The sequence below is a fragment of the Xenopus tropicalis genome, chromosome 7, assembly GCF_000004195.4.
Source record: "Xenopus tropicalis strain Nigerian chromosome 7, UCB_Xtro_10.0, whole genome shotgun sequence".
NCBI lineage: Eukaryota > Metazoa > Chordata > Amphibia > Anura > Pipidae > Xenopus > Xenopus tropicalis.
The window spans coordinates 7,865,657-7,878,535 of NC_030683.2; the positions used below are offsets into that span (position 1 = coordinate 7,865,657).

At 56.5% G+C, this 12,879-nt stretch overlaps 2 long non-coding RNA genes across 2 annotated transcripts; both read right to left on the bottom strand.

Annotated features, from left to right (window-relative positions):
• Positions 1–1,760: 1,760 nt before the first annotated feature.
• Positions 1,761–3,981, bottom strand: LOC116412059. The gene is made up of 3 exons (XR_004223509.1): positions 3,951–3,981; positions 1,960–2,161; positions 1,761–1,801 (listed from the first exon to the last, which is right to left on the bottom strand). It is a non-coding gene; the product is annotated as an uncharacterized LOC116412059 (long non-coding RNA).
• A 4,859-nt stretch (positions 3,982–8,840) lies between these two features.
• LOC116412057 lies at positions 8,841–9,599 on the bottom strand. The gene is made up of 3 exons (XR_004223504.1): positions 9,574–9,599; positions 9,040–9,241; positions 8,841–8,881 (listed from the first exon to the last, which is right to left on the bottom strand). It is a non-coding gene; the product is annotated as an uncharacterized LOC116412057 (long non-coding RNA).
• Between the last annotated feature and the right edge of the window lie 3,280 nt (positions 9,600–12,879).

Consider the following 12,879-nt stretch of genomic DNA (forward strand, 5'->3'; position numbering starts at 1 on the left):
GGGCCCAGCTCTTCCCTCCATGATCAGCAGCTTCCTCGTGGTCCTGCGAAGAGAAAGAAAAAACAAGTCTTTTGTGGATGTATTATCCTCTTCCTGCCTAATCTCATCTCGGCCCTAGGCAGGCCTCCTTCCCCATCAGCTTAAGATTTCGTCTGTCCCAAGCCAGCTCCATCAAGGGCCCGCCATGCGCCCCAGGCTCACCTCTTTTTGTAACACCTGGCACCCTTGCTTCTTCCGGCTCCCGTGACATCATCCAAGCGTCGCAATACTTCCGCTCGAGATTACCGGCCAACCTCTTCCTCCGAACCACTTCCTCCGGCGCAGTCTTCCGCATTTGTTTCTTCGCCTCGCCTGCCGCCGATGCTGCCGTCCGTCAACTTCTGCCGCCTCCTGGAGCCTTCACCTGGGGAAGAATGTTCCCTTTCTCTTAGCACCGGAGCTCTGATCATCGCAAAATCCTCTTGTCGCGTCTCCTCCCACCGGCCCGCCCGATTCATGCCTGCCCCCATGCTGCTTGCTGCTGATCACTGCAGCAATATAATTTAAGTCAGTTTCGGACTGGTTTCCTTGTAAATGGGACAGGAGTAGAATCGATTGTCTTTTGTGGATGTATTTATCCTCTTCCCTGCCTAATCTCATCTCGGCCCTAGGCAGGCCCTCCTTCCCCATCCAGCTTAAGATTTCGTCTGTCCAGCCAGCTCCATCAAGGGGCCGCCATGCACCCCAGGCTCACCTCTTTTTGTAACCCTGGCACCCCTGGGTGCCAGCCCCCATGTGGGCTGCGTTCCACGCAGCCTGGGCCGTTCCTGCTACCCCTTCCCTCTCCTTACTGTCCCTGGGCCCAGCTCTTCCCTCCATGATCAGCAGCTTTCCTCGTGGTCCTGCGAGAGAAAGAAACAACAAGTCTTTGTGGATGTATTATCCTCTTCCTGCCTAATCTCATCTCGGCCCTAGGCAGGCCTCCTTCCCCATCAGCTTTAAGATTTCGTCTGTCCAAGCCAGCTCCATCAAGGGGCCGCCATGCGCCCCAGGCTCACCTCTTTTTGTAACACCTGGCACCCTTGTTCTTCCGGCTCCCGTGACATCATCCAAGCGTCGCAATACTTCCGCTCCGAGATTACCGCCAACCTCTTCCTCCGAACCACTTCCTCCGGCGCAGTCTTCCGCAATTTGTTTTCTCCCTTCCCTGCCGCCGATGCTGCCGTCCGTCAACTTCTGCCGCCTCCTGGAGCCTTCACAATAGCATGAGTTAGCTTGGCTCGGTTAGCATCTCGGCCCTAGGCAGGCCTCCTTCCCCATCAGCTTAAGATTTCGTCTGTCCCAGCCAGCTCCATCAAGGGCCCGCCATGCGCCCCAGGCTCACCTCTTTTTGTAACCCTGGCAACCCTGGGTGCCAGCCCCCATTTGGGCTGCGTTCCACGCAGCCTGGGCCGTTCCTGCTACCCCTTCCCTCTCCCTTACTGTTCCCTGGGCCCAGCTCTTCCCTCCATGATCAGCAGCTTCCTCGTGGTCCTGCGAAGAAGAAAGAAAAAACAAGTCATCTGTTTTTCAGGAATCTCATCTCGGCCCTAGGCAGGCCTCCTTCCCCATCAGCTTAAGATTTCGTCTGTCCCAGCCAGCTCCATCAAGGGCCCGCCATGCGCCCCAGGCTCACCTCTTTTTGTAACCCTGGCAACCCTGGGTGCCAGCCCCCATGTGGGCTGCGTTCCACGCAGCCTGGGCCGTTCCTGCTACCCCTTCCCTCTCCTTACTGCTCCCTGGGCCAGCTCTTCCCTCCATGATCAGCAGCTTCCTCGTGGTCCTGCGAAGAGAAAGAAAAAACAAGTCTTTTTGTGGATGTATTATCCTCTTCCTGCCTAATCTCATCTCGGCCCTAGACAGGCCTCCTTCCCCATCAGCTTAAGATTTCGTCTGTCCCAGCCAGCTCCATCAAGGGCCCGCCATGCGCCCCAGGCTCACCTCTTTTTGTAACACCTGGCACCCTTGCTTCTTCCGGCTCCCGTGACATCATCCAAGCGTCGCAATACTTCCGCTCCAAGATTACCGCCGACCTCTTCCTCCGAACCACTTCCTCCGGCGCAGTCTTCCGCAATTGGTTTCTTCCCTCGCCTGCCGCCGATGCTGCCGTCCGTCAACTTCTGCCGCCTCCTGGAGCCTTCACCTGGGGGAAAGAAATGTTACCTTTCTCTAGCACCGGAGCTCCTGATCATCGCAAAATCCTCTTTGTCGCGTCTCCTCCCACCGGCCTGCCCGATTCATGCCTGCCCCATGCTGCTGCTGCTGCTGATCAACTGCAGCAATATAATTTAAGTCAGTTTGGACTGATTTCTTGTAAATGGGACAGGAGTAGAATCGATTGTCTTTTTGGATGTATTATCCTCTTCCTGCCTAATCTCATCTCGGCCCTAGGCAGGCCTCCTTCCCCATCAGCTTAAGATTTCGTCTGTCCCAGCCAGCTCCATCAAGGGGCCCGCCATGCGCCCCAGCTCACCTCTTTTTGTAACCTGGCAACCCTGGGTGCCAGCCCCATGTGGGCTGCGTTCCACGCAGCCTGGGCCGTTCCTGCTACCCCTTCCTCTCCTTTACTGCTCCTGGGCCCAGCTCTTCCCTCCATGATCAGCAGCTTCCTCGTGGTCCTGCGAAGAGAAAGAAAAAAACAAGTCTTTTGTGGATGTATTATCCTCTTCCTGCCTAATCTCATCTCGGCCCTAGGCAGGCCTCCTTCCCCATCAGCTTAAGATTTCGTCTGTCCCAGCCAGCTCCATCAAGAGGCCCGCCCATGCGCCCCAGGCTCACCTCTTTTTGTAACACCTGGCACCTTGCTTCTTCCGGCTCCCGTGACATCATCCAAGCGTCGCAATACTTCCGCTCCGAGATTACCGCCAACCTCTTCCTCCGAACCACTTTCCTCCGGCGCAGTCTTCCGCAATTTGTTTTCTTCCCTCGCTGCCGCCGATGCTGCCGTCCGTCAACTTCTGCCGCCTCCTGGAGCCTTCACCTGGGGAAAGAAATGTTCCCTTTCTCTTAGCACCGGAGCTCCTGATTCATCGGCAAAATCCTCTTTGTCGCGTCTCCTCCCACCGGCCCGCCCGATTCATGCCTGCCCCAATGCTGCTGCTGCTGATCAACTGCAGCAATATAATTTAAGTCAGTTCGGACTGGTTTCTTGTAAATGGGACAGGAGTAGAATCGATTGGTCTTTTGTGGATGTATTATCCTCTTCCTGCCTAATCTCATCTCGGCCCTAGGCAGGCCTCCTTCCCCATCAGCTTAAGATTTCGTCTGTCCAAGCCAGCTCCATCAAAGGGGCCCGCCATGCGCCCCAGGCTCACCTCTTTTTGTACACCTGGCACCCTTGCTTCTTCCGGCTCCCGTGACATCATCCAAGCGTCGCAATACTTCCGCTCCGAGATTACCCGCCAACCTCTTCTCCGAACCACTTCCTCCGGCGCAGTCTTCCGCAATTTGTTTCTTCCCTCCCCTGCCGCCGATGCTGCCGTCCGTCAACTTCTGCCGCCTCCTGGAGCCTTCACCAATAGCATGAGTTAGCTTGGCTCGGTTAGCATCTCGGCCCTAGGCAGGCCTCCTTCCCCATCAGCTTAAGATTTCGTCTGTCCCAGCCAGCTCCATCAAGGGGCCCGCCATGCGCCCCAGGCTCACCTCTTTTGTAACCCTGGCAACCCTGGGTGCCAGCCCCCATTTGGGCTGCGTTCCACGCAGCCTGGGCCGTTCCTGCTACCCCTTCCCTCTCCCTTACTGTTCCCTGGGCCCAGCTCTTTCCCTCCATGATCAGCAGCTTCCTCGTGGTCCTGCGAAGAGAAAGAAAAACAAGTCATCTGTTTTTCAGGTAATCTCATCTCGGCCCTAGGCAGGCCTCCTTCCCATCAGCTTAAGATTTCGTCTGTCCCAGCCAGCTCCATCAAGGGGCCCGCCATGCGCCCCAGGCTCACCTCTTTTTGTAACCCTGGCAACCCTGGGTGCCAACCCCCATGTGGGCTGCGTTCCACGCAGCCTGGGCCGTTCCTGCTACCCCTTCCCTCTCCCTTACTGTTCCCTGGGCCCAGCTCTTCCCTCCATGATCAGCAGCTTCCTCGTGGTCCTGCGAAGAGAAAGAAAAACAAGTCTTTTGTGGATGTATTATCCTCTTCCTGCCTAATCTCATCTCGGCCCTAGACAGGCCTCCTTCCCCATCAGCTTAAGATTTCGTCTGTCCCAGCCAGCTCCATCAAGGGGCCCGCCATGCGCCCAGGCTCACCTCTTTTTGTAACACCTGGCACCCTTGCTTCTTCCGGCTCCCGTGACATCATCCAAGCGTCGCAATACTTCCGCTCCAAGATTACCGCCGACCTCTTCCTCCGAACCACTTCCTCCGGCGCAGTCTTCCGCAATTGGTTTCTTCCCTCGCCTGCCGCCGATGCTGCCGTCCGTCAACTTCTGCCGCCTCCTGGAGCCTTCACCTGGGGAAAGAAATGTTACCTTTCTCTTAGCACCGGAGCTCCTGATCATCGCAAAATCCTCTTTGTCGCGTCTCCTCCCACCGGCCTGCCCGATTCATGCCTGCCCCATGCTGCTGCTGCTGCTGATCAACTGCAGCAATATAATTTAAGTCAGTTTGGACTGATTTCTTGTAAATGGGACAGGAGTAGAATCGATTGTCTTTTTTGGATGTATTATCCTCTTCCTGCCTAATCTCATCTCGGCCCTAGGCAGGCCTCCTTCCCCATCAGCTTAAGATTTCGTCTGTCCCAGCCAGCTCCATCAAGGGGCCCGCCATGCGCTCCAGGCTCACCTCTTTTTGTAACCCTGGCAACCCTGGGTGCCAGCCCCCATGTGGGCTGCGTTCCACGCAGCCTGGGCCGTTCCTGCTACCCCTTCCCTCTCCTTTACTGCTCCCTGGGCCCAGCTCTTCCCTCCATGATCAGCAGCTTCCTCGTGGTCCTGCGAAGAGAAAGAAAAAACAAGTCTTTTGTGGATGTATTATCCTCTTCCTGCCTAATCTCATCTCGGCCCTAGGCAGGCCTCCTTCCCCATCAGCTTAAGATTTCGTCTGTCCCAGCCAGCTCCATCAAGAGGCCCGCCATGCGCCCCAGGCTCACCTCTTTTTGTAACACCTGGCACCCTTGCTTCTTCCGGCTCCCGTGACATCATCCAAGCGTCGCAATACTTCCGCTCCGAGATTACCGCCAACCTCTTCCTCCGAACCACTTCCTCCGGCGCAGTCTTCCGCAATTTGTTTCTTCCCTCCCCTGCCGCCGATGCTGCCGTCCGTCAACTTCTGCCGCCTCCTGGAGCCTTCACCTGGGGAAGAAATGTTCCCTTTCTCTTAGCACCGGAGCTCCTGATCATCGCAAAATCCTCTTTGTCGCGTCTCCTCCCACCGGCCCGCCCGATTCATGCCTGCCCCATGCCTGCTGCTGCTGATCAACTGCAGCAATATAATTTAAGTCAGTTCGGACTGGTTTCTTGTAAATGGGACAGGAGTAGAATCGATTGTCTTTTGTGGATGTATTATCCTCTTCCTGCCTAATCTCATCTCGGCCCTAGGCAGGCCTCCTTCCCCATCAGCTTAAGATTTCGTCTGTCCCAGCCAGCTCCATCAAGGGGCCCGCCATGCACCCCAGGCTCACCTCTTTTTGTAACCCTGGCACCCTGGGTGCCAGCCCCCATGTGGGCTGCGTTCCACGCAGCCTGGGCCGTTCCTGCTACCCCTTCCCTCTCCCTTACTGCTCCCTGGGCCCAGCTCTTCCCTCCATGATCAGCAGCTTCCTCGTGGTCCTGCGAAGAGAAAGAAACAACAAGTCTTTTGTGGATGTATTATCCTCTTCCTGCCTAACCTCATCTCGGCCCTAGGCAGGCCTCGTTCCCCATCAGCTTAAGATTTCGTCTGTCCGAGATTACCGCCGACCTCTTCCTCCGAACCACTTCCTCCGGCGCAGTCTTCCGCAATTGGTTTCTTTCCTCGCCTGCCGCCGATGCTGCCGTCCGTCAACTTCTGCCGCCTCCTGGAGCCTTCACAATAGCATGAGTTAGCTTGGCTCGGTTAGCATCTCGGCCCTAGGCAGGCCTCCTTCCCCATCAGCTTAAGATTTCGTCTGTCCCAGCCAGCTCCATCAAGGGGCCCGCCATGCGCCCCAGGCTCACCTCTTTTTGTAACCCTGGCAACCCTGGGTGCCAGCCCCCATGTGGGCTGCGTTCCACGCAGCCTGGGCCGTTCCTGCTACCCCTTCCCTCTCCCTTACTGCTCCCTGGGCCCAGCTCTTCCCTCCATGATCAGCAGCTTCCTCGTGGTCCTGCGAAGAGAAAGAAAAACAAGTCATCTGTTTTTCAGGTAATCTCATCTCGGCCCTAGGCAGGCCTCCTTCCCCATCAGCTTAAGATTTCGTCTGTCCCAGCCAGCTCCATCAAGGGGCCCGCCATGCGCCCCAGGCTCACCTCTTTTTGTAACCCTGGCAACCCTGGGTGCCAACCCCCATGTGGGCTGCGTTCCACGCAGCCTGGGCCGTTCCTGCTACCCCTTCCCTCTCCCTTACTGTTCCCTGGGCCCAGCTCTTCCCTCCATGATCAGCAGCTTCCTCGTGGTCCTGCGAAGAGAAAGAAAAAACAAGTCTTTTGTGGATGTATTATCCTCTTCCTGCCTAATCTCATCTCGGCCCTAGACAGGCCTCCTTCCCCATCAGCTTAAGATTTCGTCTGTCCCAGCCAGCTCCATCAAGGGGCCCGCCATGCGCCCCAGGCTCACCTCTTTTTGTAACACCTGGCACCCTTGCTTCTTCCGGCTCCCGTGACATCATCCAAGCGTCGCAATACTTCCGCTCCAAGATTACCGCCGACCTCTTCCTCCGAACCACTTCCTCCGGCGCAGTCTTCCGCAATTGGTTTCTTCCCTCGCCTGCCGCCGATGCTGCCGTCCGTCAACTTCTGCCGCCTCCTGGAGCCTTCACCTGGGGAAAGAAATGTTACCTTTCTCTTAGCACCGGAGCTCCTGATCATCGCAAAATCCTCTTTGTCGCGTCTCCTCCCACCGGCCTGCCCGATTCATGCCTGCCCCATGCTGCTGCTGCTGCTGATCAACTGCAGCAATATAATTTAAGTCAGTTTGGACTGATTTCTTGTAAATGGGACAGGAGTAGAATCGATTGTCTTTTTTGGATGTATTATCCTCTTCCTGCCTAATCTCATCTCGGCCCTAGGCAGGCCTCCTTCCCCATCAGCTTAAGATTTCGTCTGTCCCAGCCAGCTCCATCAAGGGGCCCGCCATGCGCCCCAGGCTCACCTCTTTTTGTAACCCTGGCAACCCTGGGTGCCAGCCCCCATGTGGGCTGCGTTCCACGCAGCCTGGGCCGTTCCTGCTACCCCTTCCCTCTCCTTTACTGCTCCCTGGGCCCAGCTCTTCCCTCCATGATCAGCAGCTTCCTCGTGGTCCTGCGAAGAGAAAGAAAAAACAAGTCTTTTGTGGATGTATTATCCTCTTCCTGCCTAATCTCATCTCGGCCCTAGGCAGGCCTCCTTCCCCATCAGCTTAAGATTTCGTCTGTCCCAGCCAGCTCCATCAAGAGGCCCGCCATGCGCCCCAGGCTCACCTCTTTTTGTAACACCTGGCACCCTTGCTTCTTCCGGCTCCCGTGACATCATCCAAGCGTCGCAATACTTCCGCTCCGAGATTACCGCCAACCTCTTCCTCGCGAACCACTTCCTCCGGCGCAGTCTTCCGCAATTTGTTTCTTCCCTCGCCTGCCGCCGATGCTGCCGTCCGTCAACTTCTGCCGCCTCCTGGAGCCTTCACCTGGGGAAAGAAATGTTCCCTTTCTCTTAGCACCGGAGCTCCTGATCATCGCAAAATCCTCTTTGTCGCGTCTCCTCCCACCGGCCCGCCCGATTCATGCCTGCCCCATGCTGCTGCTGCTGATCAACTGCAGCAATATAATTTAAGTCAGTTCGGACTGGTTTCTTGTAAATGGGACAGGAGTAGAATCGATTGTCTTTTGTGGATGTATTATCCTCTTCCTGCCTAATCTCATCTCGGCCCTAGGCAGGCCTCCTTCCCCATCAGCTTAAGATTTCGTCTGTCCAAGCCAGCTCCATCAAGGGGCCCGCCATGCGCCCCAGGCTCACCTCTTTTTGTAACACCTGGCACCCTTGCTTCTTCCGGCTCCCGTGACATCATCCAAGCGTCGCAATACTTCCGCTCCGAGATTACCGCCAACCTCTTCCTCCGAACCACTTCCTCCGGCGCAGTCTTCCGCAATTTGTTTCTTCCCTCCCCTGCCGCCGATGCTGCCGTCCGTCAACTTCTGCCGCCTCCTGGAGCCTTCACAATAGCATGAGTTAGCTTGGCTCGGTTAGCATCTCGGCCCTAGGCAGGCCTCCTTCCCCATCAGCTTAAGATTTCGTCTGTCCCAGCCAGCTCCATCAAGGGGCCCGCCATGCGCCCCAGGCTCACCTCTTTTTGTAACCCTGGCAACCCTGGGTGCCAGCCCCCATTTGGGCTGCGTTCCACGCAGCCTGGGCCGTTCCTGCTACCCCTTCCCTCTCCCTTACTGTTCCCTGGGCCCAGCTCTTCCCTCCATGATCAGCAGCTTCCTCGTGGTCCTGCGAAGAGAAAGAAAAAACAAGTCATCTGTTTTTCAGGTAATCTCATCTCGGCCCTAGGCAGGCCTCCTTCCCCATCAGCTTAAGATTTCGTCTGTCCCAGCCAGCTCCATCAAGGGGCCCGCCATGCGCCCCAGGCTCACCTCTTTTTGTAACCCTGGCAACCCTGGGTGCCAACCCCCATGTGGGCTGCGTTCCACGCAGCCTGGGCCGTTCCTGCTACCCCTTCCCTCTCCCTTACTGTTCCCTGGGCCCAGCTCTTCCCTCCATGATCAGCAGCTTCCTCGTGGTCCTGCGAAGAGAAAGAAAAAACAAGTCTTTTGTGGATGTATTATCCTCTTCCTGCCTAATCTCATCTCGGCCCTAGACAGGCCTCCTTCCCCATCAGCTTAAGATTTCGTCTGTCCCAGCCAGCTCCATCAAGGGGCCCGCCATGCGCCCCAGGCTCACCTCTTTTTGTAACACCTGGCACCCTTGCTTCTTCCGGCTCCCGTGACATCATCCAAGCGTCGCAATACTTCCGCTCCAAGATTACCGCCGACCTCTTCCTCCGAACCACTTCCTCCGGCGCAGTCTTCCGCAATTGGTTTCTTCCCTCGCCTGCCGCCGATGCTGCCGTCCGTCAACTTCTGCCGCCTCCTGGAGCCTTCACCTGGGGAAAGAAATGTTACCTTTCTCTTAGCACCGGAGCTCCTGATCATCGCAAAATCCTCTTTGTCGCGTCTCCTCCCACCGGCCTGCCCGATTCATGCCTGCCCCATGCTGCTGCTGCTGCTGATCAACTGCAGCAATATAATTTAAGTCAGTTTGGACTGATTTCTTGTAAATGGGACAGGAGTAGAATCGATTGTCTTTTTTGGATGTATTATCCTCTTCCTGCCTAATCTCATCTCGGCCCTAGGCAGGCCTCCTTCCCCATCAGCTTAAGATTTCGTCTGTCCCAGCCAGCTCCATCAAGGGGCCCGCCATGCGCTCCAGGCTCACCTCTTTTTGTAACCCTGGCAACCCTGGGTGCCAGCCCCCATGTGGGCTGCGTTCCACGCAGCCTGGGCCGTTCCTGCTACCCCTTCCCTCTCCTTTACTGCTCCCTGGGCCCAGCTCTTCCCTCCATGATCAGCAGCTTCCTCGTGGTCCTGCGAAGAGAAAGAAAAACAAGTCTTTTGTGGATGTATTATCCTCTTCCTGCCTAATCTCATCTCGGCCCTAGGCAGGCCTCCTTCCCCATCAGCTTAAGATTTCGTCTGTCCAGCCAGCTCCATCAAGAGGCCCGCCATGCGCCCCAGGCTCACCTCTTTTTGTAACACTGGCACCCTTGCTTCTTCCGGCTCCCGTGACATCATCCAAGCGTCGCAATACTTCCGCTCCGAGATTACCGCCAACCTCTTCCTCCGAACCACTTCCTCCGGCGCAGTCTTCCGCAATTTGTTTCTTCCCTCCCCTGCCGCCGATGCTGCCGTCCGTCAACTTCTGCCGCCTCCTGGAGCCTTCACCTGGGGAAAGAAATGTTCCCTTTCTCTTAGCACCGGAGCTCCTGATCATCGCAAAATCCTCTTTGTCGCGTCTCCTCCCACCGGCCCGCCCGATTCATGCCTGCCCCATGCTGCTGCTGCTGATCAACTGCAGCAATATAATTTAAGTCAGTTCGGACTGGTTTCTTGTAAATGGGACAGGAGTAGAATCGATTGTCTTTTGTGGATGTATTATCCTCTTCCTGCCTAATCTCATCTCGGCCCTAGGCAGGCCTCCTTCCCCATCAGCTTAAGATTTCGTCTGTCCCAGCCAGCTCCATCAAGGGGCCCGCCATGCACCCCAGGCTCACCTCTTTTTGTAACCCTGGCACCCTGGGTGCCAGCCCCCATGTGGGCTGCGTTCCACGCAGCCTGGGCCGTTCCTGCTACCCCTTCCCTCTCCCTTACTGCTCCCTGGGCCCAGCTCTTCCCTCCATGATCAGCAGCTTCCTCGTGGTCCTGCGAAGAGAAAGAAACAACAAGTCTTTTGTGGATGTATTATCCTCTTCCTGCCTAACCTCATCTCGGCCCTAGGCAGGCCTCGTTCCCCATCAGCTTAAGATTTCGTCTGTCCGAGATTACCGCCGACCTCTTCCTCCGAACCACTTCCTCCGGCGCAGTCTTCCGCAATTGGTTTCTTTCCTCGCCTGCCGCCGATGCTGCCGTCCGTCAACTTCTGCCGCCTCCTGGAGCCTTCACAATAGCATGAGTTAGCTTGGCTCGGTTAGCATCTCGGCCCTAGGCAGGCCTCCTTCCCCATCAGCTTAAGATTTCGTCTGTCCCAGCCAGCTCCATCAAGGGGCCCGCCATGCGCCCCAGGCTCACCTCTTTTTGTAACCCTGGCAACCCTGGGTGCCAGCCCCCATGTGGGCTGCGTTCCACGCAGCCTGGGCCGTTCCTGCTACCCCTTCCCTCTCCCTTACTGCTCCCTGGGCCCAGCTCTTCCCTCCATGATCAGCAGCTTCCTCGTGGTCCTGCGAAGAGAAAGAAAAAACAAGTCATCTGTTTTTCAGGTAATCTCATCTCGGCCCTAGGCAGGCCTCCTTCCCCATCAGCTTAAGATTTCGTCTGTCCCAGCCAGCTCCATCAAGGGGCCCGCCATGCGCCCCAGGCTCACCTCTTTTTGTAACCCTGGCAACCCTGGGTGCCAACCCCCATGTGGGCTGCGTTCCACGCAGCCTGGGCCGTTCCTGCTACCCCTTCCCTCTCCCTTACTGTTCCCTGGGCCCAGCTCTTCCCTCCATGATCAGCAGCTTCCTCGTGGTCCTGCGAAGAGAAAGAAAAAACAAGTCTTTTGTGGATGTATTATCCTCTTCCTGCCTAATCTCATCTCGGCCCTAGACAGGCCTCCTTCCCCATCAGCTTAAGATTTCGTCTGTCCCAGCCAGCTCCATCAAGGGGCCCGCCATGCGCCCCAGGCTCACCTCTTTTTGTAACACCTGGCACCCTTGCTTCTTCCGGCTCCCGTGACATCATCCAAGCGTCGCAATACTTCCGCTCCAAGATTACCGCCGACCTCTTCCTCCGAACCACTTCCTCCGGCGCAGTCTTCCGCAATTGGTTTCTTCCCTCGCCTGCCGCCGATGCTGCCGTCCGTCAACTTCTGCCGCCTCCTGGAGCCTTCACCTGGGGAAAGAAATGTTACCTTTCTCTTAGCACCGGAGCTCCTGATCATCGCAAAATCCTCTTTGTCGCGTCTCCTCCCACCGGCCTGCCCGATTCATGCCTGCCCCATGCTGCTGCTGCTGCTGATCAACTGCAGCAATATAATTTAAGTCAGTTTGGACTGATTTCTTGTAAATGGGACAGGAGTAGAATCGATTGTCTTTTTTGGATGTATTATCCTCTTCCTGCCTAATCTCATCTCGGCCCTAGGCAGGCCTCCTTCCCCATCAGCTTAAGATTTCGTCTGTCCCAGCCAGCTCCATCAAGGGGCCCGCCATGCGCCCCAGGCTCACCTCTTTTTGTAACCCTGGCAACCCTGGGTGCCAGCCCCCATGTGGGCTGCGTTCCACGCAGCCTGGGCCGTTCCTGCTACCCCTTCCCTCTCCTTTACTGCTCCCTGGGCCCAGCTCTTCCCTCCATGATCAGCAGCTTCCTCGTGGTCCTGCGAAGAGAAAGAAAAAACAAGTCTTTTGTGGATGTATTATCCTCTTCCTGCCTAATCTCATCTCGGCCCTAGGCAGGCCTCCTTCCCCATCAGCTTAAGATTTCGTCTGTCCCAGCCAGCTCCATCAAGAGGCCCGCCATGCGCCCCAGGCTCACCTCTTTTTGTAACACCTGGCACCCTTGCTTCTTCCGGCTCCCGTGACATCATCCAAGCGTCGCAATACTTCCGCTCCGAGATTACCGCCAACCTCTTCCTCCGAACCACTTCCTCCGGCGCAGTCTTCCGCAATTTGTTTCTTCCCTCGCCTGCCGCCGATGCTGCCGTCCGTCAACTTCTGCCGCCTCCTGGAGCCTTCACCTGGGGAAAGAAATGTTCCCTTTCTCTTAGCACCGGAGCTCCTGATCATCGCAAAATCCTCTTTGTCGCGTCTCCTCCCACCGGCCCGCCCGATTCATGCCTGCCCCATGCTGCTGCTGCTGATCAACTGCAGCAATATAATTTAAGTCAGTTCGGACTGGTTTCTTGTAAATGGGACAGGAGTAGAATCGATTGTCTTTTGTGGATGTATTATCCTCTTCCTGCCTAATCTCATCTCGGCCCTAGGCAGGCCTCCTTCCCCATCAGCTTAAGATTTCGTCTGTCCCAGCCAGCTCCATCAAGGGGCCCGCCATG